We start from the raw sequence: 23,991 nt of genomic DNA on the forward strand, positions 1-23,991 counted from the left end.
AGTGTGAGGGGTTGTTTGTTTGTGTCCATGTGGCCCTGCAATGAACTGGAGATAAGGTTCCATGATCCCAGTGACCTTGAATGCAGAGGAAGCGGTGATGTAACATACATGGCTGTTCTGCCTTTACGATCGTCTGGATGTTAGTTGGTTGCAGTGAAATAAGTACGTACTAACCATGAATCATTGCCTTGGTGTGCTTTAAATTCATCATCGATAAAATGTTAGATTCTTGAAAATGTTTGAGCGGTCGACCAGCTGAGAAGTTATGACAACGGCTATAAGTATTCATAAAATGTCATGACAGGTGTCATGTTTAGTGTCATGATGTCATCAAAGCCAACAAAAAAAAAAGGCTGCTTAACTGAAATAGTTTTGGTTTCAGGGTGTCAGAGTTGCTGTTAAGTCGTGACTTCAATTCACTTCAGTTTCATTACACATTGCTTGACCTTTCAAAGTAACAGCTTCGATATGCATGTATTCATTCAGGTTGTCATCTTATTTGAGCCAACAGTGTGGTGCAATGTATCACAGGTATATTTCAGGATTATTTTGAAAGACTGGGACACGACTAATATGAGTCACTGGACATGACTTCTATTTTGGGGGAGGAATGGAGGAGCGCTGGAGGAGTTCTCTGGAATTCATCGATTGTCTGCAGTGCTCTTGGATTAACGACTGACCTTGTGAGCTGACTGACAGCTGCTGTGAGCTGCGGATGACAGCGCCACTGTCAGGAAACTTCTCACCGAGAGAGAGAGAGAGAGAGAGAGAGAGAGAGAGAGAGAGAGGTAGGAGCCCAGAGTTTTATTGTCAAACTTTTTGGATTAAAATGTAGAATTACCCCCAGGTGAGCTGCTGAGATCCACAGTGATCTTCTGAGCATTGGCAGAAGTCTGATAATGACTGCGTTGGTTCAATATTTTAGTCCTTGTACAATATACGATTACAAATCCCCCCCCCAAAAATCCAATGATTTATGATAGTTTGTCTCCCTGGCTATGATCTTGACATTGTTCTTATACATATGCATGCTATGCTTATTTTTATGCATCATCTCAGGGGCGTCTGCAGTCAATCAACGCATGAGGCACCGTTTGCAGACTCAAGATGTAAAGCATAGACAAAGACAGAGGGTTCTTGCAGAAAGGGGTGTGTGTGTGTGTGTGTGTGTGTGTGCGATAATGTGATATTGTTATAGACGCTCCTGAGCCACATCGCAATTCAAATTGGCCGCGTACGATAACAATAATGTCCCTCAAAATACGATATTCTGAAGCCGGAGCTGCGACGCCTCAACGTTTACAATCTGGCGCCACTGAATCTGTTGATTCTCCTGTTGGACTGCTGATTGGTGTGAAATGCACTTTGCTGAACTTGCGCTGAATACGTCGAAGATGAAGAGGCCCTGGGGAGTGGGGAGGGGGGAGGGGCTGAAAGAGGCAGAGTCCCCAGTGAGAACAGAGTTTACTGTGAGGCCAAATTCAATACAAACGCACAAGTGCCATCTGCGCTCTCCATCTCCTGCCAACACCCTGCCAGTTCACGTCCGTGTGTTGTGGGTCTTTGGCTGAAGTGCAACAACACAACAGCTTCAATAATTCACACATTCACATGAGGGAGAATTTATGAATTAGTTTGATGATAGAATGATTTTACACTTTGTGTTGTGAAAGCAGTGAACAACCTGACATTGATCCTCTGAGCTCAATCTATAACCGGACTCGCTTCCCACTTGCGGCTCTGACCACTGGGTCTTTATTGAACTGTGACTCAGGCAGAATGCAGCAAAGTGCATGAATCCGGGTGCGTTTTTGCGCACGTGTGTACGTTTGTCAAATTTCCTCACGTCTCAAATGCAGCTTTTCATCGGGATGGATTTTAAATGCACGTTTTAATCCTTAAGCCCTCACTAGGCATTTCTAATTGTTTATTTCTACGGGATTTTGTATTTATATTCACAACCTGATGGCACTCACTTTTTTTTAAATTTCATCTCAGTGTCTCACAGTGACCTGTACTTTTCATACACACCACATCCATATAAATATGGCCTTTGCTGACCCTAAAGTTGAGGTTGGTGATCCTCCCTTTCACAAAGAAAATGTCTCTTTTTATTGTTCCATTTAGAATATATTGTGCAAGCGGGCCTTCTGGTTCTGTAGCCCTCTTGTGGCAAGTGTTCCCCCTGCAGCAGCAGTGTGTCGGAAAGACGTGAGAGCACAGATGGAGACTTCATGCTGCTATTGTTAGCCGCTAGCCTGTTTCACGACTGGAGAACTTTTTTCGAGCTGGTCAACTTTTTAAGCATTGAGACAATTCACCCAAGTGAACTCACTGTAATGGCCGAAACGCATGCTTGCTCTTGGTTTGGGTTTTTCTATTTTTATGGATCTAACTGGCAAAATATTTACCGGCCAAGCTGAGTGAACTGCAATGTTTTCAAAGAAGGCTACTGGGAAATCCACCTCCCTGACTCTGCCTTCCGTTTCTTACCTTAATGGTGTAATTCTGTGGCCATCAATAGCAGTGTTTCCATCACCCCTAGACATGCGCAAAACCTAAATATTGCAATAAAAAACTGGTGATGGAAACAGTTAAACCTGGAAAAACCTCTCAAATATGGCTCAAAGGTTTTGACGCTCTCGTCAGGTGGCTTTTCACATATAGAGGAATATCGCTAAAGTGTCATGGAAATACTTTTTTCACATCGACACCAGTTCACTGACCAGTGGAAATGGCGCGTTAGGATTGGACGGAGGAGGAGACAGAATATATTTTTTTACAAGTCATCCAAGAGAAAAAAAAAAAACAGCAACCATTCTGGACGGACATGGAAATGCAGATTCATTGCAACATGTTTTCCATGTCCATCCTCCTCACAGTTGGTCTTGTGGGACGAGATTTGACGAGAATTACGATTGATGCGCTTCACACCATTCAATGGAAACACCTGCAAATTGCAATTGCACTTGTGCTTTTATTTTGAAAAAAAAAAAAAAATTCCTGGAAACAGCTACAGATTTTTCCCAGCTGTGCAGATATTTCCTGAACTATATTTAAAAAGCCCAACTACATTCACCAGACAGGACATGAAGACAGAGGCCAGAGTAAGAAGTTTAATATTTGTTCAGTGTGTTTATTTAGCAGCAGCAGGTGCCCCAGGCAAGATAACTTCTTCAATAACTTGCATGCTGTTTATTGGAATAATCCAATTTAGAATTTAGGAGTCATACTTCCCCCCCCCCGCCCCCCCCCCAAAAAAAGGCTATCCAAGGGCCAGTATTCATGTATACTGTAACACTTTGGCAAGGTTACACTGGTCCAACAGTTTGTTCCCAGTGGCCCTTGTTTTATCGAACACTAGAGAGAAGGTGTGCGAGGTGCACAATCGAGCATTCAGCCATCTCGGTTAGTCGACACGCCAGCAGAGACTCGGTTGGGTCAACCCTAACCCAACACTCCACTTGTAAAGAAACGCGTCAGTGCCTCCTCAGGTTCATCTGGTGATTTCCAGGTAGCAGAAGCTTTGGTCAGCCAGCTTTGTTTTTTTGTTTTTTTGTTTTGAAGTCATCATAAACCTAGCTGTACAGGAGCTTCCATAAATAGCCATCATACGCTTTTACTCACAAATACCCATGGCCAAATCTGCAGTTGGAAGCCACATATCTGCAGTGATCCAGGCCTAAAATTAGCCTGAGGCATTTTGCCTGTAGCAGGGAAAATATAAATAAATATTTGAATAAACAAGAATATTTTTAGTATTTTAGTATTGAGTTAGTAAATATTAAATAAACGTTGCTCAAGGTTTTTTCCATAGTAAAAACGATGAAATGGTATAATTAAAGGTTAAAGTTAAAGTCCCACTGAGTGTCTCAAAGCCCTTATGTAAAAAATGTTTTGCCTTATTGTCTCAGCTCACCGATACCTTCTCCATGAGGCCACTGCTGCATGAACACCATTTAGAAGAACAGCAGTAGTTGGGTGAAAACTTATGTTTTCATTGTTCCATAGAGTGGACTGAGTTGTGGTTGAGAAGATTTTTTTTATTTTTTTTATTTTTTTTTATGCCTGTGATTTTCTCGTATTGTCTCTTTGTTTCCTGCGCATCCAAACAGTTTAGTCACAGTCGGCTGCTGAATGTAAAAGACGACAACGCAGAGATCGCAAAAAACAAAAACCCCAATTAAAAGGCTTGTTTGAAATGAAAGGAGACACATTCGTCTTCATTGTCAGCGTTGGCAGTGAGTCTGCTTGCTCGCCACACTTTGCACAAAGACTCCCTATTGTTCGTTAATGACTGGCTGCGAGCATCAATTTTAAAATAAATAAAATGGTGGGGGTGGCGGATGACGAGCTGTTGTTGCTGTCGAATGTCAGTGAGTGCTCAGCATCACCACTGCTGCATTCCTTTTGAAATAGTTTTCCCGGTCTTTCAATTTTTGTGGGAAAAATCCTGGTGGGAAATTGTGAATTTCTGTTGGTGATGAAGTGCCTGTCTGTCTGTCTGTCTGTCTGTCTGGAACCGACCGCGCAGATATGAATCTTGTTGCATGGTTGGGTGGGAGTGTCGTGAATGTAGCCTGCTGTGTTCCACAGAGACATGGCTGAATGGAGACCTACTGGACTGGCGGTGGAGATACCTGGTTTTACACTAAAGTTGAAGTCCCTGTGATTGTCACATCCCAAAACGATGCAAAATGCGTCCTCTGCATTTGAGCCATCATCCCCTGAGGGAGCGGTGGGCAGCAGCGGTACTGCGCCTGGGAATCACTGGGTGATCTAACCCCCCCCCCAATTCCAACCCTGAATACTGAGTGCCAAGCAGGGAGGCAATGGGACAATTTTTACAGTCTTTGGTGTGACTGTGGGGATCGAACCCACAACCTACCAGTGTCAGGGCGGACACTCTACCACTGGGCAAAACTCCAAATGGTGGAACACCCAAATAGCTAATGTGGGTGTTCAACTGTGAGAGCGCCATCCAGACACGCCAGAATGAACGTGTCCACAACAATGTAGCCCAACACTGCCGACAACCCGAACAAGAAGACGGCTGTAAAGTCAACAACCACTCTCCTTCATCCAGATTTTTGGAAAGTTTTCCTTTGCAGCTCTACAAAAAGTTGAGGTGGAGTTTAGAAGTCATCAGATGTGTTATGTAATGCATTCTAAAATGCTCACATTCAGGTGCAATAACATCCACCTGGCTCTACACACATTAAGTTCTCATTAGCCAGTAAAATGAACGGAATTCCCAAAGGACCTTCTAATCTTTTGCTCTGGTAAATATGCAGAAATTCCAATGAAATAAATTGGCCTTGGCAGCAGAGGCTGGTGATCCTATTAAGCAGCGGTCCAACATGTGACAGCGTGAATACGTAAGCGTGCAGTGTTGGCAGTGCAATGATACGGCTCTGTTGCCTTTTTGCTGTAAAACGGCTGAGTTCCACACACACTGTACGCAGTTGTCTCTAATCAGGCTGTATTCAAATGCAGTTTTGCTTTTGCTTTATTTACCCAAGTAAATCCAACTGAAACTGATGTCGTATTGTCCGTCATTCTGGACACGTGAAATTCTATGAAATCCAAATATGAATAAAACGTTGATTGGTTGTCCTCGGCCTTGCAGTGGAAATTACGAGTTGTTGGCCAGAATTCAATTTCATTAGAAACACTGGGCCAAACTTGTGTACTTTTCATCATCAGTGGTGCACTCGGCAAACACAGGCAGAGATTAATAGTGGATCTTTGACTACATCATGTAAATAGTGGGGGGAAAGGATGGAACTGGCTTTAAACTGCACGCAGGAAAACGGATTCATATCAAACTATTAAAGGACATCCATCAGGGATGCCTCCTTCCCTCATCTGAAAGTACCTCAAGAGTTCAAAAAAGAAAAAAAAAAATCATTTGCAACATTGCAACAGTCATACATCGTCATGCCTCTGTACTAAAGTGCATACTCTGCTGTATTCTTATGTGAAGGATATAAACTGTAAAGTGCTTCTTAATCTTTGGAGCATCAGCGAGGCCAAAGCGTGGGCTGACTGATGGATCGGTGACCAGAGATTGCAGGAGGGAGAGCCGTTTGTTGGGCGGCGTGATGGATAATGTGTGGGGCAGCATAAAAAGAAGGTAAAGAGCGAAGAAGGGGGGTGAGAAGGAGTGAGAGAGGCGAGATGCGCTGATGATTGATTGGCACTTGGTAAGAGACAAGTTAAAAGCCGCGAGACGCGTGGCCAATAAAAAAAAAAAAATAAATGAATAAATAAAAACCTGATGAAAAGAAAGGGAAGCGTTGATGGACTGAGAAATACGGCGGTGAAAGGAGGAGAGCGGAGGATGGAGAGAAACGCAGACGTGTGTGCATAGCTTAAAGCAGAGGATTTAATTTAAACGTGATTGATGGTGCTGTTGTTCCACAGTGTGTGTGTCCAAGCCCTGAGAAGCGTTTTGAAATATAATAAATTGACTGTTTCATTCAACTCAGCCACAGCAACCTTGGCAGGAGCCGGAAAACACACCGTTGCTGCTGTGGCTCATTTCTGCAGTTTCTCTCATCTGCGTTTTCCTCCTTAACAACAGTGGGTGCTGTTGCTGTTTTTAATTGCCTTTACTATCCAGGTGTCAGGAGTTGATAGCTCAAACAAAAAAAAAAAAGAAAAAACTTATGATGAAACAGAGCTTTCATTCCACACCTGCCCTGAACCTTCTTCTGTCTGCTTGCCCTGAAACCCACTTCCTGTTTCAGGCCACTTACTTTTTTTTTGTTCACCCTGTAACTCTTTTACTTGTTTCTCCGCTATTGAGGAAATAAACAGAGCAAATGAGCTCCCGAGGTGCAACCCCGCGAAGACGCTCGCACACAATGTACTCCTTGGCTGGTGTTTTGCTACTTTATTCTGTGAAATTTATGCAGATTAAGTTGCATCAAAAACATGCCACAGAGCAGAGCCGCACACAGTAAACAGCACCTTCATCACGTAGCGTGCCAGGCACAAATTACTACAGCTTTAAGACTAATCCACCAAGGCAGAAGCCCATAAACCCCTTTGTAATTAGAGCGTACCCTGATCCAATCAGGCTTGCAGGCCAAGATGCCTGCAAATTACCAACATCATGGCACTTACTCCAAACGGTCACGCTCGACCAGCTTTTATATCTGCCGCTGTCGTTGGAGAGGCCAAGCTGGAGTAAATCAGCTTTCAAATCATTCTCACGTTTTTTCCCCCTTCTGTTTTTACCCCCTTTGTTCTCGTTTTAAAGGTCCCGTATTTAAAATGTGGCTTCACTTATGACTTCTATATTGGTAGAGGGAGGTTACGGAGGGTATGGAGTCCCTAAGGGGACTTAAGTGAAAGAGCGCTGCAATCTGAAACTCCTTGATGTCGCTGTTTCTTCTTAAAAATCCCCAAATATTACATAGTTAACCTTTACAGTTGGATTTAGAAATGCAGAACTGCTGTCGTGCTTTAGATGTGTTATAAGGAAACCTTCAGTGCCAGAATGCTTCAGGTGTTGCTGATTCAAGCCTAAATTATAACCGTTATTATGGACAATGATTTTTTTTTTTTCCACTGCCTCACTTTGCGCCTAATGATTGTCTTCTTTCTTTCAAGAAATTAAATTTAAAACTATGTTCACAACATTCAGGATCATGGTTTGAGCATTGCAAGTCTGTCTTGGGAGCGCTTTGTACCATCAAAGAGAAAACAAAGATATTCCTCCAGAGCAAACATAATGCGACAGTGGGCAGCAAAAACTCCCCAGCGGGAAGAAACCTCACATAGACCTGCACTCTGTAGGGTAGTCATCTGCCTCCACTGGTTGGAGTGACAAGGAGACACACACAAAACAACCTGACCTTTCAAAATAAAGACTTTAAATTAACATTGAAGCCATTATTTATTTACACTGGTGGTATACTACAATTGCAACCACAACTGCCGTGGGACAGACTGATGGAATTGTGGCTGCCAATCTGCACCACACAGCCGCTCCATCACACACACCATTGAACATTCACTTACATGTGTACAAGGCAATGTGGACAGAATGTCTTGCCCAAGGACACAGCGACAGACACTGGGATGAAACAGTTTGAACCATCAACCTTTCAGTCTATCTGACGAAGGAAACATTGCTGATGAAAAGTGAGGAACAATTTTTCAACTGTAATAACACGCCCCCTTCTTTCTTCTCCCACCCTTTCGCCCCCACTAATTGGTCTGTGCCATAGCTGGAATTGGAACATTGACTTTCTGCTAGCTGTAGTTGGCAAATTCAGTGCGGCATCCTGTTGGGTTACTGGCAACTCCAGCTAGGGGAATCTTCAAAAGCTAAACAGATGGAAGCAGCTGGTGGCCTGGAAGCACAGAGACTCAACCAACCCTTTTCATAACAACGACTGCGTTCACTGATTCTTTTATGTTGAAGATTATTTTGTAGTAAGGGCAGGCTACCGTTTATTTTGTGTCTTGTTCTCCAGCTTTCCGTCTTAAGGTGGTTAGAGTGCTGTATGTTTTTTTGTATTTGTTTTTGTTGACTAATCCCAGATTAAGATTTTAACTACATTGTGGAAAGGAGTTGAAGAAGCATGTGCAAGTAGGATGGAATGGTTCGAGAAAAATGTCAGCTGTGATGATGTACAATAGAAGGAAAGGAAAGACGTAGAACATAGTGGTGAAACCAGGACCGGGTGTAGGGTTTGGAAATCTCCAAACGAGGCTGAGCTGAGATGTAGCCAGAGCTGGCGGTAGCAGAAATTAAAATATTGACATTATCTGGGAGTGTAGTACATCATGTGTACAGCACAAGTGAGATGTTTGAGGAGATAAAGCCAGGGAGACTGGACTGTGATGGTTAGGATAGATACCGTGTGTGTGTGTGGGGGGGGGCTTGTAAATATATTGGTTGGATCTACCAGGCAGGAGACGTAGCGGAACATGAGATTTATGGACGAAGTGAGAAAAAAACACATTAAGTAGTAGGTGGTGTGAGAGAAGAGGATGCAGATAGATAGAGGCAGATGATTTGCTGTGGCAACTCCTGCAGACATGACAAAAGAATGCTGGTTTATGGGATGTTTGGCCGTAAAATAAAACATATCAGCCTTTGGCTGTTTAGTGGATCCCAATGAAGTCACGTGAAATATTTTGCCATCATATTTTTGTCCAACAGGACTGTGTTCATCTGTTTTTGCTGTGCTAGGAAACACATCAGACTTTTAGAATATTTATTAAGCAGTATTATTTATTTTCCCTAATCGGTTGAGACCCATGTCCAGTATTTTGTCCACTCAACTGTAAAATACCTTTCCTAGTGTACTGCATTGATGTTTATATGTGTTATTGTATTTTACTGTCAACATCTGTGAACTGATAGCCATGACCACACACACACACACACACACACACACACACACACACACACACACACACACACACACACACACACACACACACACACACACACACACTTCCTAGTGCAGGTGAAAAATGAACAAAGGTACATTTACATTTTGTCCACTAATCAACAGACAAGACAAAGCCTTGTACCTGGCTGACCTCAAACGTCACTTCTGGCCACTTTCTCCACATTTTTGCTGGGAGTGAGCCTGAGAACCACTGCCCGGTCGTTCGACAGCAACATGAAGGAATTAAAAGCATAAAAAAACAAAAAAAAAACAGTAGCATAACAGCAGCAGAACACAAGGCTTACTCGCAGATGCTACTCACGGTAATAAGAACCAGGGGAACAGGCAGAGATGAAGTGCCCATCAGGCGAGGGGTCAGAATTCCGAGGATCAAAAAAAAAGTTTTAACAAGTGCTGAAACCACTTGCATATGTGCAAAGACTATCTAGCAAAGAGTGACTCCTGAGTTGGAGCTTCAGAGAGCTGAAGCTGATTGCAGGGGATGAGCTACAGATGTGTAGATTGCAGACTGGGAGCAGGTGTGAAAATCAGCCCAGAAAAAAAAGCTGGGTCAGAACTGAAGTTGTGATCATTAAAACACGTTGACGCCCACATCAATATCTACACCAAATAGAAAACACACATAACTGGCTCTTCCCTTGATGTTGTAGTTCTGCTTGCATGTGAGGGAAGTTTTGCAGAACACCACGCTGCAGACTTCTTGACATCAGCTGTAACTTTTGAATCTCAACTGCGCCACTTTGCGCTTCTTTAGCTGAGTCTGGACATAGACTCATACAATATTGTGAAACGAAATGACCACTGGTCACTTTTGAAAGTTGGGAATGTAGGCTATGTCTGCCACAATGCAGGAATCGCAGTAGTGTTGATAGAAGAATATGTAAAGTGTATAAACCATACTTGGCAGTGGTGGGATTTGAACCCACGCCTCCACAGAGACTGGGGCCTTAATCCAGCGCCTTAGACCACTCGGCCACACTACCACATTTTTCCACCTCACTCTAACTCAAACACTATATTTCGAAAAGCAAAGGCCAGCCATTAGTTTACATGGTTTCTTTGCAAACGTAAATTGTGAAAGAAAAAGCGATGGACACCGTAGAAGATTCTTAGCAGAGGATGGTTTCGATCCATCGACCTCTGGGTTATGGGCCCAGCACGCTTCTTTTGCTATGCCTTGACATAGACTTATTGTCATTAAAGCTCAACATAAAGAGTCGCACAACCAGTACCATTGGAAGTTGCAAACGTAGGCTATGTCTGCCACAATCCAGGAATCGCAGCAGTGTTGATAGAAGATTATGTAAAGTGTATAAACCATACTTGGCAGTGGTGGGATTTGAACCCACGCCTCCACAGAGACTGGAGCCTTAATCCAGCGCCTTAGACCACTCGGCCACACTACCATATTTTCCTACAACTCATAAACTCAAAGACTATATTTCGAAGAGCAATTGGCAAGTATAAAGTCAAGAGGTTTCTTTGCGCGCTTAAATAGTGACAGAAAAAGTAGGAGATTCTTCGAGATTCTGAGTTTAGCAGAGGATGGTTTCGATCCATCGACCTCTGGGTTATGGGCCCAGCACGCTTCCGCTGCGCCACTCTGCTCTTCTTCAGCTTATTAGTCTTAGGCTACCACATGCAAACAGAACTTAAACAGACAACAGAAACTTCAACAAAAATCTGTATGACATATCAAGAGACTGGGTCGCAGGAAATGGGGAAGGAGCCACATGACTGCAGAATCTGAGAGCAATTTGTGCTGCTTTTTGCCACAATCCAACTATTTCCTCATGCAGCGTTGACACACGAAAACTGAATTTGGTTAAGTGCCCACTTGGCAGTGGTGGGATTTGAACCCACGCCTCCACAGAGACTGGAGCCTAAATCCAGCGCCTTAGACCACTCGGCCACACTACCACATTTTTCCACCTCACTCTAACTCAAACACTATATTTCGGAAAGCAAAGGCCAGCCATTAGTTTACATGGTTTCTTTGCAAACGTAAATTGTGACAGAAAAAGCAAAGGACACCGCAGAAGATCCTTAGCAGAGGATGGTTTCGATCCATCGACCTCTGGATTATGGGCCCAGCACGCTTCCGCTGCGCCACTCTGCTCTTCTTTATCTTATTAGTCTTTGGCTACCACATGCCAACAGAACTTAAACAGACAACAGAAAATTCAACAAAAATCAGTACGATATATCAAGAGAATGGGTCGCAGGAATGGGGGAAGGAGCCACATGACTGCAGAATCTGAGTGCAATTTGTGCTGCTTTTTGCCACAATCCAGCAATCAAACTATTTCCTCATGCAGCATTGAGACAAGAAAACTGGATTTGGTTAAGTGCCCACTTGGCAGTGGTGGGATTTGAACCCACGCCTCCACAGAGACTGGAGCCTTAATCCAGCGCCTTAGACCACTCGGCCACACTACCACATTTGGCCAACTATCTCTAAGTCAAAGACTATTTTTCAAAGAGCAAAGGCCAGTCAAAAGGAAAGAAGGTTTCATTGCAGACTTCAATTGTGGTAGAAAATGTAATAGATACCACAGGAGATTCTTAGCAGAGGATGGTTTCGATCCATCGACCTCTGGGTTATGGGCCCAGCACGCTTCCTCTGCGCTTCTTTTGCTATGCCTTGACATAGACTTATTGTCATTAAAGCTCAACGTAAAGAGTCGCTCAACCAGTACCATTGGAAGTTGCAAACGTAGGCTATGTCTGCCACAATCCAGGAATCGCAGCAGTGTTGACAGAAGATTATGTAAAGTGTATAAACCATACTTGGCAGTGGTGGGATTTGAACCCACGCCTCCACAGAGACTGGAGCCTTAATCCAGCGCCTTAGACCACTCGGCCACACTACCATATTTTCCTACATCTCTTAAACTCAAAGACTATATTTCGAAGAGCAATTGGCAAGTATAAGGTCAAGAGGTTTCTTTGCGCGCTTAAATAGTGACAGAAAAAGTAGGAGATTCTTCGAGATTCTGAGTTTAGCAGAGGATGGTTTTGATCCATCGACCTCTGGGTTATGGGCCCAGCACGCTTCCGCTGCGCCACTCTGCTCTTCTTCAGCTTTTTAGTCTTAGGCTACCACATGCAAACAGAACTTAAACAGACAACAGAAACTTCAACAAAAATCTGTATGACATATCAAGAGACTGGGTCGCAGGAAAGGGGGAAGGAGCCACATGACTGCAGAATCTGAGTGCAATTTGTGCTGCTTTTTGCCACAATCCAACTATTTCCTCATGCAGCGTTGAGACACGAAAACTGACTTTGGTTAAGTGCCCAATTGGCAGTGGTGGGATTTGAACCCACGCCTCCACAGAGACTGGAGCCTAAATCCAGCGCCTTAGACCACTCGGCCACACTACCACGTTTCCACCTCACTCTAACTCAAACACTATATTTCGAAAAGCAAAGGCCAGCCATTAGTTTACATGGTTTCTTTGCAAACGTAAATTGTGACAGAAAAAGCAATGGACACCGTAGAAGATTCTTAGCAGAGGATGGTTTCGATCCATCGACCTCTGGGTTATGGGCCCAGCACGCTTCCGCTGCGCCACTCTGCTCTTCTTTATCTTATTAGTCTTTGGCTACCACATGCCAACAGAACTTAAACAGACAACAGAAACTTCAACAAAAATCAGTATGATATATCAAGAGACTGGGTCGCAGGAATGGGGGAAGGAGCCACATGACTGCAGAATCTGAGTGCAATTTGTGCTGCTTTTTGCCACAATCCAGCAATCAAACTATTTCCTCATGCAGCATTGAGACAAGAAAACTGAATTTGGTTAAGTGCCCACTTGGCAGTGGTGGGATTTGAACCCACGCCTCCACAGATACTGGAGCCTTAATCCAGCGCCTTAGACCACTCGGCCACACTACCACATTTGGCCAACTATCTCTAAGTCAAAGACTATTTTTCAAAGAGCAAAGGCCAGTCAAAAGGAAAGAAGGTTTCATTGCAGACTTCAATTGTGGTAGAAAATGTAACAGACACCACAGGAGATTCTTAGCAGAGGATGGTTTCGATCCATCGACCTCTGGGTTATGGGCCCAGCACGCTTCCTCTGCGCTTCTTTTGCTATGCCTTGACATAGACTTATTGTCATTAAAGCTCAACGTAAAGAGTCGCTCAACCAGTACCATTGGAAGTTGCAAACATAGGCTATGTCTGCCACAATCCAGGAATCGCAGCAGTGTTGACAGAAGATTATGTAAAGTGTATAAACCATACTTGGCAGTGGTGGGATTTGAACCCACGCCTCCACAGAGACTGGAGCCTTAATCCAGCGCCTTAGACCACTCGGCCACACTACCATATTTTCCTACAACTCTTAAACTCAAAGACTATATTTCGAAGAGCAATTGGCAAGTATAAGGTCAAGAGGTTTCTTTGCGCGCTTAAATATTGACAGAAAAAGTAGGAGATTCTTCGAGATTCTGAGTTTAGCAGAGGATGGTTTCGATCCATCGACCTCTGGGTTATGGGCCCAGCACGCTTCCGCTGCGCCACTCTGCTCTTCTTCAGCTTATTAGTCTTAGTTTACCACATGCAAACAGAACACAGAAACTTCAACAAAAATCAGTATGACATATCAAGAGACTGGGTCGCAGGAAATGGGGAAGGAGCCACATGACTGCAGAATCTGAGAGCAATTTGTGCTGCTTTTTGCCACAATCCAACTATTTCCTCATGCAGCGTTGACACACGAAAACTGAATTTGGTTAAGTGCCCACTTGGCAGTGGTGGGATTTGAACCCACGCCTCCACAGAGACTGGAGCCTAAATCCAGCGCCTTAGACCACTCGGCCACACTACCACATTTTTCCACCTCACTCTAACTCAAACACTATATTTCGAAAAGCAAAGACCAGACATTAGTTTACATGATTTCTTTGCAAACGTAAATTGTGACAGAAAAAGCAATGGACACCGTAGAAGATCCTTAGCAGAGGATGGTTTCGATCCATCGACCTCTGGGTTATGGGCCCAGCACGCTTCCGCTGCGCCACTCTGCTCTTCTTTATCTTATTAGTCTTTGGCTACCACATGCCAACATAACTTAAACAGACAACAGAAAATTCAACAAAAATCAGTATGATATATCAAGAGACTGGGTCGCAGGAATGGGGGAAGGAGCCACATGACTGCAGAATCTGAGTGCAATTTGTGCTGCTTTTTGCCACAATCCAGCAATCCAACTATTTCCTCATGCAGCATTGAGACAAGAAAACTGAATTTGGTTAAGTGCCCACTTGGCAGTGGTGGGATTTTAACCCACGCCTCCACAGAGACTGGAGCCTTAATCCAGCGCCTTAGACCACTCGGCCACACTACCACATTTGGCCCGCTATCGCTAAGTCAAAGACTATTTTTCAAAGAGCAAAGGCCAGTCAAAAGGAAAGAAGGTTTCATTGCGCACTTCAATTGTGGCAGAAAATGTAATAGATACCATAGGAGATTCTTAGCAGAGGATGGTTTCGATCCATCGACCTCTGGGTTATGGGCCCAGCACGCTTCCTCTGCGCCACTCTGCTCTTCTTTTGCCATCCCTTGACATAGACTTATTGTCATTAAAGCTCAACGTAAAGAGTCGCACAACAAGAAAAACAGGACTACCAAGGAACACCAGTACCATTGGAAGTTGCAAACGTAGGCTATGTCTGCCACAATCCAGGAATCGCAGCAGTGTTGATAGAAGATTATGTAAAGTTCATAAACCATACTTGGCAGTGGTGGGATTTGAACCCACGCCTCCACAGAGACTGGAGCCTTAATCCAGCGCCTTAGACCACTCGGCCACACTACCACATTTTCCCACCTCACTCTAACTCAAACACTATATTTCGAAAAGCAAAGGCCAGCCATTAGTTTACATGGTTTCTTTGCAAACGTAAATTGTGACAGAAAACGCAATGGACACCGGAGAAGATTCTTAGCAGAGGATGGTTTCGATCCATCGACCTCTGGGTTATGGGCCCAGCACGCTTCCGCTGCGCCACTCTGCTCTTCTTCAGCTTATTAGTCTTAGGCTACCACATGCAAACAGAACTTAAACAGACAACAGAAACTTCAACAAAAATCTGTATGACATATCAAGCGACTGGGTCGCAGGAAATGGGGAAGGAGCCACATGACTGCAGAATCTGAGAGCAATTTGTGCTGCTTTTTGCCACAATCCAACTATTTCCTCATGCAGCGTTGACACACGAAAACTGAATTTGGTTAAGTGCCCACTTGGCAGTGGTGGGATTTGAACCCACGCCTCCACAGAGACTGGAGCCTAAATCCAGCACCTTAGACCACTCGGCCACACTACCACATTTTTCCACCTCACTCTAACTCAAACACTATATTTCGAAAAGCAAAGACCAGACATTAGTTTACATGATTTCTTTGCAAACGTAAATTGTGACAGAAAAAGCAATGGACACCGTAGAAGATCCTTAGCAGAGGATGGTTTCGATCCATCGACCTCTGGGTTATGGGCCCAGCACGCTTCCGCTGCGCCACTCTGCTCTTCTTTATCTTATTAGTCTTTGGCTACCACATGCCAACATAACTTAAACAGACAACAGAAAATTCAACAAAAATCAGTATGATATATCAAGAGACTGGGTCGCAGGAATGGGGGAAGGAGCCACATGACTGCAGAATCTGAGTGCAATTTGTGCTGCTTTTTGCCACAATCCAGCAATCAAACTATTTCCTCATGCAGCATTGAGACAAGAAAACTGAATTTGGTTAAGTGCCCACTTGGCAGTGGTGGGATTTGAACCCACGCCTCCACAGAGACTGGAGCCTTAATCCAGCGCCTTAGACCACTCGGCCACACTACCACATTTGGCCAGCTATCGCTAAGTCAAAGACTATTTTTCAAAGAGCAAAGGCCAGTCAAAAGGAAAGAAGGTTTCATTGCGCACTTCAATTGTGGCAGAAAATGTAATAGATACCATAGGAGATTCTTAGCAGAGGATGGTTTCGATCCATCGACCTCTGGGTTATGGGCCCAGCACGCTTCCTCTGCGCCACTCTGCTCTTCTTTTGCCATCCCTTGACATAGACTTATTGTCATTAAAGCTCAACGTAAAGAGTCGCACAACAAGAAAAACAGGACTACCGAGGAACACTAGTACCATTGGAAGTTGCAAACGTAGGCTATGTCTGCCACAATCCAGGAATCGCAGCAGTGTTGATAGAAGATTATGTAAAGCGTATAAACCATACTTGGCAGTGGTGGGATTTGAACCCACGCCTCCACAGAGACTGGAGCCTTAATCCAGCGCCTTAGACCACTCGGCCACACTACCACATTTGGCCCGCTATCGCTAAGTCAAAGACTATTTTTCAAAGAGCAAAGGCCAGTCAAAAGGAAAGAAGGTTTCATTGCGCACTTCAATTGTGGCAGAAAATGTAATAGATACCATAGGAGATTCTTAGCAGAGGATGGTTTCGATCCATCGACCTCTGGGTTATGGGCCCAGCACGCTTCCTCTGCGCCACTCTGCTCTTCTTTTGCCATCCCTTGACATAGACTTATTGTCATTAAAGCTCAACGTAAAGAGTCGCACAAGAAGAAAAACAGGACTACCAAGGAACACCAGTACCATTGGAAGTTGCAAACGTAGGCTATGTCTGCCACAATCCAGGAATCGCAGCAGTGTTGATAGAAGATTATGTAAAGTTCATAAACCATACTTGGCAGTGGTGGGATTTGAACCCACGCCTCCACAGAGACTGGAGCCTTAATCCAGCGCCTTAGACCACTCGGCCACACTACCACATTTTCCCACCTCACTCTAACTCAAACACTATATTTCGAAAAGCAAAGGCCAGCCATTAGTTTACATGGTTTCTTTGCAAACGTAAATTGTGACAGAAAACGCAATGGACACCAGAGAAGATTCTTAGCAGAGGATGGTTTCGATCCATCGACCTCTGGGTTATGGGCCCAGCACGCTTCCGCTGCGCCACTCTGCTCTTCTTCAGCTTATTAGTCTTAGGCTACCACATGCAAACAGAACTTAAACAGACAACAGAAACTTCAACAAAAATCTGTATGACATATCAAGCGACTGGGTCGCAGGAAATGGGGAAGGAGCCACATGACTGCAGAATCTGAGAGCAATTTGTGCTGCTTTTTGCCACAATCCAACTATTTCCTCATGCAGCGTTGACACACGAAAACTGAATTTGGTTAAGTGCCCACTTGGCAGTGGTGGGATTTGAACCCACGCCTCCACAGAGACTGGAGCCTAAATCCAGCACCTTAGACCACTCGGCCACACTACCACATTTTTCCACCTCACTCTAACTCAAACACTATATTTCGAAAAGCAAAGACCAGACATTAGTTTACATGATTTCTTTGCAAACGTAAATTGTGACAGAAAAAGCAATGGACACCGTAGAAGATCCTTAGCAGAGGATGGTTTCGATCCATTGACCTCTGGGTTATGGGCCCAGCACGCTTCCGCTGCGCCACTCTGCTCTTCTTTATCTTATTAGTCTTTGGCTACCACATGCCAACATAACTTAAACAGACAACAGAAAATTCAACAAAAATCAGTATGATATATCAAGAGACTGGGTCGCAGGAATGGGGGAAGGAGCCACATGACTGCAGAATCTGAGTGCAATTTGTGCTGCTTTTTGCCACAATCCAGCAATCAAACTATTTCCTCATGCAGCATTGAGACAAGAAAACTGAATTTGGTTAAGTGCCCACTTGGCAGTGGTGGGATTTTAACCCACGCCTCCACAGAGACTGGAGCCTTAATCCAGCGCCTTAGACCACTCGGCCACACTACCACATTTGGCCCGCTATCGCTAAGTCAAAGACTATTTTTCAAAGAGCAAAGGCCAGTCAAAAGGAAAGAAGGTTTCATTGCGCACTTCAATTGTGGCAGAAAATGTAATAGATACCATAGGAGATTCTTAGCAGAGGATGGTTTCGATCCATCGACCTCTGGGTTATGGGCCCAGCACGCTTCCTCTGCGCCACTCTGCTCTTCTTTTGCCATCCCTTGACATAGACTTATTGTCATTAAAGCTCAACGTAAAGAGTCGCACAAGAAGAAAAACAGGACTACCAAGGAACACCAGTACCATTGGAAGTTGCAAACGTAGGCTATGTCTGCCACAATCCAGGAATCGCAGCAGTGTTGATAGAAGATTATGTAAAGTTCATAAACCATACTTGGCAGTGGTGGGATTTGAACCCACGCCTCCACAGAGACTGGAGCCTTAATCCAGCGCCTTAGACCACTCGGCCACACTACCACATTTTCCCACCTCACTCTAACTCAAACACTATATTTCGAAAAGCAAAGGCCAGCCATTAGTTTACATGGTTTCTTTGCAAACGTAAATTGTGACAGAAAACGCAATGGACACCAGAGAAGATTCTTAGCAGAGAATGGTTTCGATCCATCGACCTCTGGGTTATGGGCCCAGCACGCTTCCGCTGCGCCACTCTGCTCTTCTTCAGCTTATTAGTCTTAGGCTACCACATGCAAACAGAACTTAAACAGACAACAGAAACTTCAACAAAAATCTGTATGACATATCAAGCGACTGGGTCGCAGGAAATGGGGAAGGAGCCACATGACTGCAGAATCTGAGAGCAATTTGTGCTGCTTTTTGCCACAATCCAACTATTTCCTCATGCAGCGTTGACACACGAAAACTGAATTTGGTTAAGTGCCCACTTGGCAGTGGTGGGATTTGAACCCACGCCTCCACAGAGACTGGAGCCTAAATCCAGCACCTTAGACCACTCGGCCACACTACCACATTTTTCCACCTCACTCTAACTCAAACACTATATTTCGAAAAGCAAAGACCAGACATTAGTTTACATGATTTCTTTGCAAACGTAAATTGTGACAGAAAAAGCAATGGACACCGTAGAAGATCCTTAGCAGAGGATGGTTTCGATCCATCGACCTCTGGGTTATGGGCCCAGCACGCTTCCGCTGCGCCACTCTGCTCTTCTTTATCTTATTAGTCTTTGGCTACCACATGCCAACATAACTTAAACAGACAACAGAAAATTCAACAAAAATCAGTATGATATATCAAGAGACTGGGTCGCAGGAATGGGGGAAGGAGCCACATGACTGCAGAATCTGAGTGCAATTTGTGCTGCTTTTTGCCACAATCCAGCAATCAAACTATTTCCTCATGCAGCATTGAGACAAGAAAACTGAATTTGGTTAAGTGCCCACTTGGCAGTGGTGGGATTTTAACCCACGCCTCCACAGAGACTGGAGCCTTAATCCAGCGCCTTAGACCACTCGGCCACACTACCACATTTGGCCAGCTATCGCTAAGTCAAAGACTATTTTTCAAAGAGCAAAGGCCAGTCAAAAGGAAAGAAGGTTTCATTGCGCACTTCAATTGTGGCAGAAAATGTAATAGATACCATAGGAGATTCTTAGCAGAGGATGGTTTCGATCCATCGACCTCTGGGTTATGGGCCCAGCACGCTTCCTCTGCGCCACTCTGCTCTTCTTTTGCCATCCCTTGACATAGACTTATTGTCATTAAAGCTCAACGTAAAGAGTCGCACAACAAGAAAAACAGGACTACCGAGGAACACTAGTACCATTGGAAGTTGCAAACGTAGGCTATGTCTGCCACAATCCAGGAATCGCAGCAGTGTTGATAGAAGATTATGTAAAGCGTATAAACCATACTTGGCAGTGGTGGGATTTGAACCCACGCCTCCACAGAGACTGGAGCCTTAATCCAGCGCCTTAGACCACTCGGCCACACTACCACATTTGGCCCGCTATCGCTAAGTCAAAGACTATTTTTCAAAGAGCAAAGGCCAGTCAAAAGGAAAGAAGGTTTCATTGCGCACTTCAATTGTGGCAGAAAATGTAATAGATACCATAGGAGATTCTTAGCAGAGGATGGTTTCGATCCATCGACCTCTGGGTTATGGGCCCAGCACGCTTCCTCTGCGCCACTCTGCTCTTCTTTTGCCATCCCTTGACATAGACTTATTGTCATTAAAGCTCAACGTAAAGAGTCGCAGAAGAAGAAAAACAGGACTACCAAGGAACACCAGTACCATTGGAAGTTGCAAACGTAGGCTATGTCTGCCACAATCCAGGAATCGCAGCAGTATTGATAGAAGATTATGTAAAGTTCATAAACCATACTTGGCATTGGTGGGATTTGAACCCACGCCTCCACAGAGACTGGAGCCTTAATCCAGCGCCTTAGACCACTCGGCCACACTACCACATTTTCCCACCTCACTCTAACTCAAACACTATATTTCAAAAAGCAAAGGCCAGCCATTAGTTTACATGGTTTCTTTGCAAACGTAAATTGTGACAGAAAACGCAATGGACACCGGAGAAGATTCTTAGCAGAGGATGGTTTCGATCCATCGACCTCTGGGTTATGGGCCCAGCACGCTTCCGCTGCGCCACTCTGCTCTTCTTCAGCTTATTAGTCTTAGGCTACCACATGCAAACAGAACTTAAACAGACAACAGAAACTTCAACAAAAATCTGTATGACATATCAAGCGACTGGGTCGCAGGAAATGGGGAAGGAGCCACATGACTGCAGAATCTGAGAGCAATTTGTGCTGCTTTTTGCCACAATCCAACTATTTCCTCATGCAGCGTTGACACACGAAAACTGAATTTGGTTAAGTGCCCAATTGGCAGTGGTGGGATTTGAACCCACGCCTCCACAGAGACTGGAGCCTAAATCCAGCGCCTTAGACCACTCGGCCACACTACCACATTTTTCCACCTCACTCTAACTCAAACACTATATTTCGAAAAGCAAAGGCCAGCCATTAGTTTAAATGGTTTCTTTGCAAACGTAAATTGTGACAGAAAAAGCAATGGACACCGTAGAAGATCCTTAGCAGAGGATGGTTTCGATCCATCGACCTCTGGGTTATGGGCCCAGCACGCTTCCGCTGCGCCACTCTGCTCTTCTTCAGCTTATTAGTCTTAGGCTACCACATGCAAACAGAACTTAAACAGACAACAGAAAATTCAAAAAAAATCTGTGTGATATATCAAGAGACTGGGTCGCAGGAAAGGGGGAAGGAGCCACATGACTGCAGAATCTGAGAGCAATTTGTGCTGCTTTTTGCCACAATCCAACTATTTCCTCATGCAGCGTTGAGACAAGAAAACTGAATTTGGTTAAGTGCCCACTTGGCAGTGGTGGGATTTGAACCCACGCCTCCACAGAGACTGGAGCCTTAATCCAGCGCCTTAGACCACTCGGCCACACTACCACATTTTGCCAGCTATCTCTAAGTCAAAGACTATTTTTCAAAGAGCAAAGGCCAGTCAAAAGGAAAGAAGGTTTCATTGCGCACTTCAATTGTGGCAGAAAATGTAATAGATACCATAGGAGATTCTTAGCAGAGGATGGTTTCGATCCATCGACCTCTGGGTTATGGGCCCAGCACGCTTCCTCTGCGCCACTCTGCTCTTCTTTTGCTATCCCTTGACATAGACTTATTGTCATTAAAGCTCAACGTAAAGAGTCGCACAAGAAGAAAAACAGGACTACCAAGGAACACCAGTACCATTGGAAGTTGCAAACGTAGGCTATGTCTGCCACAATCCAGGAATCGCAGCAGTGTTGATAGAAGATTATGTAAAGCGTATAAACCATACTTGGCAGTGGTGGGATTTGAACCCACGCCTCCACAGAGACTGGAGCCTTAATCCAGCGCCTTAGACCACTCGGCCACACTACCACATTTGGCCCGCTATCGCTAAGTCAAAGACTATTTTTCAAAGAGCAAAGGCCAGTCAAAAGGAAAGAAGGTTTCATTGCGCACTTCAATTGTGGCAGAAAATGTAATAGATGCCATAGGAGATTCTTAGCAGAGGATGGTTTCGATCCATCGACCTCTGGGTTATGGGCCCAGCACGCTTCCTCTGCGCCACTCTGCTCTTCTTTTGCCATCCCTTGACATAGACTTATTGTCATTAAAGCTCAACGTAAAGAGTCGCACAAGAAGAAAAACAGGACTACCAAGGAACACCAGTACCATTGGAAGTTGCAAACGTAGGCTATGTCTGCCACAATCCAGGAATCGCAGCAGTGTTGATAGAAGATTATGTAAAGTTCATAAACCATACTTGGCAGTGGTGGGATTTGAACCCACGCCTCCACAGAGACTGGAGCCTTAATCCAGCGCCTTAGACCACTCGGCCACACTACCACATTTTCCCACCTCACTCTAACTCAAACACTATATTTCAAAAAGCAAAGGCCAGCCATTAGTTTACATGGTTTCTTTGCAAACGTAAATTGTGACAGAAAACGCAATGGACACCGGAGAAGATTCTTAGCAGAGGATGGTTTCGATCCATCGACCTCTGGGTTATGGGCCCAGCACCCTTCCGCTGCGCCACTCTGCTCTTCTTCAGCTTATTAGTCTTAGGCTACCACATGCAAACAGAACTTAAACAGACAACAGAAACTTCAACAAAAATCTGTATGACATATCAAGCGACTGGGTCGCAGGAAATGGGGAAGGAGCCACATGACTGCAGAATCTGAGAGCAATTTGTGCTGCTTTTTGCCACAATCCAACTATTTCCTCATGCAGCGTTGAGACACGAAAACTGAATTTGGTTAAGTGCCCACTTGGCAGTGGTGGGATTTGAACCCACGCCTCCACAGAGACTGGAGCCTAAATCCAGCGCCTTAGACCACTCGGCCACACTACCACATTTTTCCACCTCACTCTAACTCAAACACTATATTTCGAAAAGCAAAGGCCAGCCATGAGTTTACATGGTTTCTTTGCAAACGTAAATTGTGACAGAAAACGCAATGGACACCGTAGAAGATTCTTAGCAGAGGATGGTTTCGATCCATCGACCTCTGGGTTATGGGCCCAGCACGCTTCCGCTGCGCCACTCTGCTCTTCTTTATCTTATTAGTCTTTGGCTAACACATGCCAACAGAACTTAAACAGACAACAGAAAATTCAACAAAAATTAATATGATATATCAAGAGACTGGGTCGCAGGAAAGGGGGAAGGAGCCACATGACTGCGGAATCTGAGTGCAATTTGTGCTGCTTTTTGCCACAATCCAGCAATCAAACTATTTCCCTCATGCACCATTGAGACACGAAGACTGAATTTAGTTAAGTGCCCACTTGGCAGTGGTGGGATTTGAACCCACGCCTCCACAGAGACTGGAGCCTTAATCCAGCGCCTTAGACCACTCGGCCACACTACCACATTTGGCCACCTATCGCTAAGTCAAAGACTATTTTTCAAAGAGCAAAGGCCAGTCAAAAGGAAAGAAGGTTTCATTGCGCACTTCAATTGTGGCAGAAAATGTAATAGATACCATAGGAGATTCTTAGCAGAGGATGGTTTCGATCCATCGACCTCTGGGTTATGGGCCCAGCACGCTTCCTCTGCGCCACTCTGCTCTTCTTTTGCTATCCCTTGACATAGACTTATTGTCATTAAAGCTCAACGTAAAGAGTCGCACAAGAAGAAAAACAGGACTACCA

The 23,991-nt window shown here is 44.5% G+C and overlaps 39 non-coding genes across 39 annotated transcripts; all 39 read right to left on the bottom strand.

Annotated features, from left to right (window-relative positions):
• Nucleotides 1-10,338: 10,338 nt before the first annotated feature.
• trnal-aag (transfer RNA leucine (anticodon AAG)) lies at nt 10,339-10,420 on the bottom strand. Its single transcript has one exon. It is a non-coding gene; the product is annotated as a tRNA-Leu (tRNA).
• A 341-nt stretch (nt 10,421-10,761) lies between these two features.
• On the bottom strand, nt 10,762-10,843 carry trnal-aag (transfer RNA leucine (anticodon AAG)). Its single transcript has one exon. It is a non-coding gene; the product is annotated as a tRNA-Leu (tRNA).
• Nucleotides 10,844-10,973: 130 nt separating this feature from the next.
• On the bottom strand, nt 10,974-11,045 carry trnam-cau (transfer RNA methionine (anticodon CAU)). Its single transcript has one exon. It is a non-coding gene; the product is annotated as a tRNA-Met (tRNA).
• A 230-nt stretch (nt 11,046-11,275) lies between these two features.
• trnal-uag (transfer RNA leucine (anticodon UAG)) lies at nt 11,276-11,357 on the bottom strand. The gene has a single exon. It is a non-coding gene; the product is annotated as a tRNA-Leu (tRNA).
• A 437-nt stretch (nt 11,358-11,794) lies between these two features.
• Nucleotides 11,795-11,876, bottom strand: trnal-aag (transfer RNA leucine (anticodon AAG)). The gene has a single exon. It is a non-coding gene; the product is annotated as a tRNA-Leu (tRNA).
• A 352-nt stretch (nt 11,877-12,228) lies between these two features.
• On the bottom strand, nt 12,229-12,310 carry trnal-aag (transfer RNA leucine (anticodon AAG)). The gene has a single exon. It is a non-coding gene; the product is annotated as a tRNA-Leu (tRNA).
• A 432-nt stretch (nt 12,311-12,742) lies between these two features.
• Nucleotides 12,743-12,824, bottom strand: trnal-uag (transfer RNA leucine (anticodon UAG)). The gene has a single exon. It is a non-coding gene; the product is annotated as a tRNA-Leu (tRNA).
• Nucleotides 12,825-12,949: 125 nt separating this feature from the next.
• On the bottom strand, nt 12,950-13,021 carry trnam-cau (transfer RNA methionine (anticodon CAU)). Its single transcript has one exon. It is a non-coding gene; the product is annotated as a tRNA-Met (tRNA).
• A 238-nt stretch (nt 13,022-13,259) lies between these two features.
• trnal-aag (transfer RNA leucine (anticodon AAG)) lies at nt 13,260-13,341 on the bottom strand. The gene has a single exon. It is a non-coding gene; the product is annotated as a tRNA-Leu (tRNA).
• Nucleotides 13,342-13,693: 352 nt separating this feature from the next.
• On the bottom strand, nt 13,694-13,775 carry trnal-aag (transfer RNA leucine (anticodon AAG)). The gene has a single exon. It is a non-coding gene; the product is annotated as a tRNA-Leu (tRNA).
• Nucleotides 13,776-13,905: 130 nt separating this feature from the next.
• Nucleotides 13,906-13,977, bottom strand: trnam-cau (transfer RNA methionine (anticodon CAU)). Its single transcript has one exon. It is a non-coding gene; the product is annotated as a tRNA-Met (tRNA).
• Nucleotides 13,978-14,196: 219 nt separating this feature from the next.
• trnal-uag (transfer RNA leucine (anticodon UAG)) lies at nt 14,197-14,278 on the bottom strand. Its single transcript has one exon. It is a non-coding gene; the product is annotated as a tRNA-Leu (tRNA).
• Nucleotides 14,279-14,405: 127 nt separating this feature from the next.
• On the bottom strand, nt 14,406-14,477 carry trnam-cau (transfer RNA methionine (anticodon CAU)). Its single transcript has one exon. It is a non-coding gene; the product is annotated as a tRNA-Met (tRNA).
• Nucleotides 14,478-14,715: 238 nt separating this feature from the next.
• Nucleotides 14,716-14,797, bottom strand: trnal-aag (transfer RNA leucine (anticodon AAG)). The gene has a single exon. It is a non-coding gene; the product is annotated as a tRNA-Leu (tRNA).
• Nucleotides 14,798-15,186: 389 nt separating this feature from the next.
• Nucleotides 15,187-15,268, bottom strand: trnal-aag (transfer RNA leucine (anticodon AAG)). The gene has a single exon. It is a non-coding gene; the product is annotated as a tRNA-Leu (tRNA).
• Nucleotides 15,269-15,395: 127 nt separating this feature from the next.
• On the bottom strand, nt 15,396-15,467 carry trnam-cau (transfer RNA methionine (anticodon CAU)). The gene has a single exon. It is a non-coding gene; the product is annotated as a tRNA-Met (tRNA).
• Nucleotides 15,468-15,697: 230 nt separating this feature from the next.
• Nucleotides 15,698-15,779, bottom strand: trnal-uag (transfer RNA leucine (anticodon UAG)). Its single transcript has one exon. It is a non-coding gene; the product is annotated as a tRNA-Leu (tRNA).
• A 127-nt stretch (nt 15,780-15,906) lies between these two features.
• trnam-cau (transfer RNA methionine (anticodon CAU)) lies at nt 15,907-15,978 on the bottom strand. Its single transcript has one exon. It is a non-coding gene; the product is annotated as a tRNA-Met (tRNA).
• A 238-nt stretch (nt 15,979-16,216) lies between these two features.
• Nucleotides 16,217-16,298, bottom strand: trnal-aag (transfer RNA leucine (anticodon AAG)). Its single transcript has one exon. It is a non-coding gene; the product is annotated as a tRNA-Leu (tRNA).
• Nucleotides 16,299-16,687: 389 nt separating this feature from the next.
• Nucleotides 16,688-16,769, bottom strand: trnal-aag (transfer RNA leucine (anticodon AAG)). Its single transcript has one exon. It is a non-coding gene; the product is annotated as a tRNA-Leu (tRNA).
• Nucleotides 16,770-17,158: 389 nt separating this feature from the next.
• On the bottom strand, nt 17,159-17,240 carry trnal-aag (transfer RNA leucine (anticodon AAG)). The gene has a single exon. It is a non-coding gene; the product is annotated as a tRNA-Leu (tRNA).
• A 127-nt stretch (nt 17,241-17,367) lies between these two features.
• Nucleotides 17,368-17,439, bottom strand: trnam-cau (transfer RNA methionine (anticodon CAU)). Its single transcript has one exon. It is a non-coding gene; the product is annotated as a tRNA-Met (tRNA).
• A 230-nt stretch (nt 17,440-17,669) lies between these two features.
• On the bottom strand, nt 17,670-17,751 carry trnal-uag (transfer RNA leucine (anticodon UAG)). Its single transcript has one exon. It is a non-coding gene; the product is annotated as a tRNA-Leu (tRNA).
• Nucleotides 17,752-18,188: 437 nt separating this feature from the next.
• On the bottom strand, nt 18,189-18,270 carry trnal-aag (transfer RNA leucine (anticodon AAG)). Its single transcript has one exon. It is a non-coding gene; the product is annotated as a tRNA-Leu (tRNA).
• Nucleotides 18,271-18,659: 389 nt separating this feature from the next.
• On the bottom strand, nt 18,660-18,741 carry trnal-aag (transfer RNA leucine (anticodon AAG)). The gene has a single exon. It is a non-coding gene; the product is annotated as a tRNA-Leu (tRNA).
• Nucleotides 18,742-19,170: 429 nt separating this feature from the next.
• trnal-uag (transfer RNA leucine (anticodon UAG)) lies at nt 19,171-19,252 on the bottom strand. The gene has a single exon. It is a non-coding gene; the product is annotated as a tRNA-Leu (tRNA).
• A 127-nt stretch (nt 19,253-19,379) lies between these two features.
• On the bottom strand, nt 19,380-19,451 carry trnam-cau (transfer RNA methionine (anticodon CAU)). The gene has a single exon. It is a non-coding gene; the product is annotated as a tRNA-Met (tRNA).
• Nucleotides 19,452-19,689: 238 nt separating this feature from the next.
• On the bottom strand, nt 19,690-19,771 carry trnal-aag (transfer RNA leucine (anticodon AAG)). The gene has a single exon. It is a non-coding gene; the product is annotated as a tRNA-Leu (tRNA).
• Nucleotides 19,772-20,160: 389 nt separating this feature from the next.
• Nucleotides 20,161-20,242, bottom strand: trnal-aag (transfer RNA leucine (anticodon AAG)). The gene has a single exon. It is a non-coding gene; the product is annotated as a tRNA-Leu (tRNA).
• A 389-nt stretch (nt 20,243-20,631) lies between these two features.
• Nucleotides 20,632-20,713, bottom strand: trnal-aag (transfer RNA leucine (anticodon AAG)). Its single transcript has one exon. It is a non-coding gene; the product is annotated as a tRNA-Leu (tRNA).
• Nucleotides 20,714-20,840: 127 nt separating this feature from the next.
• trnam-cau (transfer RNA methionine (anticodon CAU)) lies at nt 20,841-20,912 on the bottom strand. The gene has a single exon. It is a non-coding gene; the product is annotated as a tRNA-Met (tRNA).
• A 230-nt stretch (nt 20,913-21,142) lies between these two features.
• trnal-uag (transfer RNA leucine (anticodon UAG)) lies at nt 21,143-21,224 on the bottom strand. Its single transcript has one exon. It is a non-coding gene; the product is annotated as a tRNA-Leu (tRNA).
• Nucleotides 21,225-21,351: 127 nt separating this feature from the next.
• On the bottom strand, nt 21,352-21,423 carry trnam-cau (transfer RNA methionine (anticodon CAU)). The gene has a single exon. It is a non-coding gene; the product is annotated as a tRNA-Met (tRNA).
• Nucleotides 21,424-21,653: 230 nt separating this feature from the next.
• On the bottom strand, nt 21,654-21,735 carry trnal-aag (transfer RNA leucine (anticodon AAG)). Its single transcript has one exon. It is a non-coding gene; the product is annotated as a tRNA-Leu (tRNA).
• A 389-nt stretch (nt 21,736-22,124) lies between these two features.
• trnal-aag (transfer RNA leucine (anticodon AAG)) lies at nt 22,125-22,206 on the bottom strand. The gene has a single exon. It is a non-coding gene; the product is annotated as a tRNA-Leu (tRNA).
• Nucleotides 22,207-22,595: 389 nt separating this feature from the next.
• On the bottom strand, nt 22,596-22,677 carry trnal-aag (transfer RNA leucine (anticodon AAG)). Its single transcript has one exon. It is a non-coding gene; the product is annotated as a tRNA-Leu (tRNA).
• A 429-nt stretch (nt 22,678-23,106) lies between these two features.
• On the bottom strand, nt 23,107-23,188 carry trnal-uag (transfer RNA leucine (anticodon UAG)). The gene has a single exon. It is a non-coding gene; the product is annotated as a tRNA-Leu (tRNA).
• A 127-nt stretch (nt 23,189-23,315) lies between these two features.
• On the bottom strand, nt 23,316-23,387 carry trnam-cau (transfer RNA methionine (anticodon CAU)). Its single transcript has one exon. It is a non-coding gene; the product is annotated as a tRNA-Met (tRNA).
• A 239-nt stretch (nt 23,388-23,626) lies between these two features.
• On the bottom strand, nt 23,627-23,708 carry trnal-aag (transfer RNA leucine (anticodon AAG)). The gene has a single exon. It is a non-coding gene; the product is annotated as a tRNA-Leu (tRNA).
• Between the last annotated feature and the right edge of the window lie 283 nt (nt 23,709-23,991).

The sequence above is a fragment of the Nelusetta ayraudi genome, unplaced genomic scaffold, assembly GCF_046127955.1.
Source record: "Nelusetta ayraudi isolate G7.1 ecotype Tasmania unplaced genomic scaffold, CSIRO-AGI_Nayr_v1 ptg000097l, whole genome shotgun sequence".
Classification (NCBI taxonomy): domain Eukaryota; kingdom Metazoa; phylum Chordata; class Actinopteri; order Tetraodontiformes; family Monacanthidae; genus Nelusetta; species Nelusetta ayraudi.